Source organism: Chrysochloris asiatica, unplaced genomic scaffold (assembly GCF_000296735.1).
Source record: "Chrysochloris asiatica unplaced genomic scaffold, ChrAsi1.0 scaffold00034, whole genome shotgun sequence".
In the NCBI taxonomy this organism is placed as follows: domain Eukaryota; kingdom Metazoa; phylum Chordata; class Mammalia; order Afrosoricida; family Chrysochloridae; genus Chrysochloris; species Chrysochloris asiatica.
Window position 1 is genome coordinate 19,873,752 of NW_006408552.1, and position 2,484 is coordinate 19,876,235.

The window sequence follows — 2,484 nt, forward strand, 5'->3', positions numbered from 1 at the left end:
GGGAGGGTGGTGGGCGGCGAGGCGAGGCGAGGCGAGGTCCCTGTCTCACCCCAGAGCTGTCCCTAGGGCTCGAACGCGCGCCACACCTCCATTATCCCTAGACACGGTCGTCGCGCGACTGCACAAGTTTTTGCCACCCTCGCGCGGCCGCTGTTGTCCTGGTCGCCATGACGACCGGCCGCGCTTTATTTTTAATAGCGGCGGGCGAATCCAGCGCTGCTAGTTGCGCTCCCTGCGCCCTTAGCGTCCTGGGGGTGAAGCCCTCTGCTGCTCACCCTCGCCCTGGCCAGGTCCTGCGGAAGACTCCCGGAGAAGAATACCCCTCTGAGTCCCCAGATCTCCCTCCCTTCTCTAAACTCGAACTTCACGCCCGCGAAGCGTAGGCCAAGGGGTCGGGGTGGGGTGGGGTGGGGTGGGGCAGACCAAGCGCTCATCTTGACCCTTTCGGAGACAGCGCGTGGGCTGGGAAGGTACCAAACCGTCCTCCACTTCCATTGTCACACCCCTAAGATATGTCCTTGGGCCCGCGAGGAGCCGAGGCCTCTCAAGACGTGAGCGCTTAACTCAGGATCCATCAACTTGCCCATGGCCATCGGGACTCCGGTCTTGTGCCTCAGTCGCCCAATCCAGTGGGCTTCTTTCTCAAACTCAGGTGGAGGTTCCACCTGGACAGACCAGGCCCGATTTCAGTGATTCTAAAGGAGCTCTGATAGCGTAGTGTTTACTACGAATCGGGATGCGAACCTCAAGGTCAGCCGTTCGAAACTACCAGCTGTTCCGCCGGAGAAAGGTGATGCTTTCTGCTCCCGAAAAGATTTACAGACTCGGAAACCCGGTATGGACTCACTATGAGTCGGAACCGACTCCACCGCACTGAACCATCAACCACCATCAAAGCGTCAAGTCACTCTCTCACCTTCCCCCGCCCCTCCGTCCCCTAGTGCTGCTCCAGGCCTTTAAGAACGCGCCTGACCCTAGGGGTCCCGCAGGCGGGTTGGCGAGTTTTGTGGATGAGCAATTTAGGGAATGAGCAGACGTGAGCCCTCCTTCGAACTGCAAGTGAGGCCCCGCCCCGCAGGTACTGGGGGAAGGCAAGCGCCCTCCGGACCTGTCCTTTGAAATGCCAGAGCCAGCAGAGCTGGGGATGAAAGACCGCCCGCGGGGCTGCGCCTTTACTGCCTTTGTCTGGCGGGAGGGCGGCCGCGGACCTAATCTACAGGATGGGGGCGGGGAGGGCTAGGGGTGGAACTCTCTTCGAACGCCCACCCACTCACGGGTAGTACCCTAGTTTCTCTAGGAATGGGCCGTCTAGCTTTAAGGTCCGTGGGTCCTCCAACTCCGGGGTGCACATACTATGGTGCGTCCGCTCCCTCGAGGCAAGGACACTGTGAGGGCGTCGGGGGCTGCCGCCGAGCCCACTCGCACCTGGTCTAGGCAGGAGGAACCTGTTCCGTCCAGGTGCTCTGTCAGTTCGCGCAGAGCTGTCGGGTCGCGCTCGGACCTCGGCCTCGGAGCGCGTCGGATCCCCGCAGAGCACTCTGTGCTGCGCTGTGGCCGGAAGTGGCGCTCTGAGCGTCCCGCGTATCCCCAGTCGGGAAGCCCAGACTCTGGGGGCTGTTTCTGAGCCTTCTCTCTCCTTCCTTCCCGCCCATTCCCTCGGTTCCGTTCAGGGCGCGGCCCGGCCTTTCGCGCAGGAGTGGAGACTTGGGTGCACGGAATCCTAGGGTGGGCCTGAGACACATTGCAGCCCCCTTCCCCAGCCTGGAATGTGGGTGGAGGCTCCTCATTCCGGGGCCCCAGGCGTCGGCTCCTGGGCGGGGGCGCGTGGCAGCCGCCAGGTGAGTGCCCCAGACGCGCCCACCCCACCTCGGCCCAGAGACTCAGTGCCCTTTTATGGAGAGGGAGGGGAGGCCGAGGCTCGAGTGCTAACTGTGGTCAGAAGCCCGGCGCTCAAGAGGAGTGGGCCGTCCCTCTCCTGCCCTTTAGGGCGCAGTAGCCTCTCCTGCCCCTTTGGGCGCAGCAGCCCTGGGCGCTGCCCTTTCGCCGCCCCTGGGGCCAGTAGAACGATCCAGCACCAGCGGTACTTCTGCGGCGGTTTCCTTTCCTCCCCACTACCGCGGGTGCCGCAGGATCGCAGCTGGCACCAGCGGGTGGGTGGGCAGCCCCAAGGCGCGCGGGGAGTCCAGCCCGGCGCGGGGCTCCGAGCTAGGCGCACGGTCTTGTATGATATGAGACCGAGAGAATCGGGTTGTGTGGCCACTGCGGCGGCGGCGGCGGCCACCGCGAGCTTCCGAGGTGCGGGTCCGGCCGGGATCCGGGGGCGGGGCGGGGGAGGGGCAGCCGCGCTATAACCCCCTCCCCGCCGCCGCCGGCCCCACACGCCCGCCGCGCCGAGTCCGTACAACTCCCGGCGCGCCGAGCCGCGGCTCCTCCTCCTGCTGGCTCCCAGCTCCTGGCTCTCGGCTCCCGGCGGCAGCGAGGCCC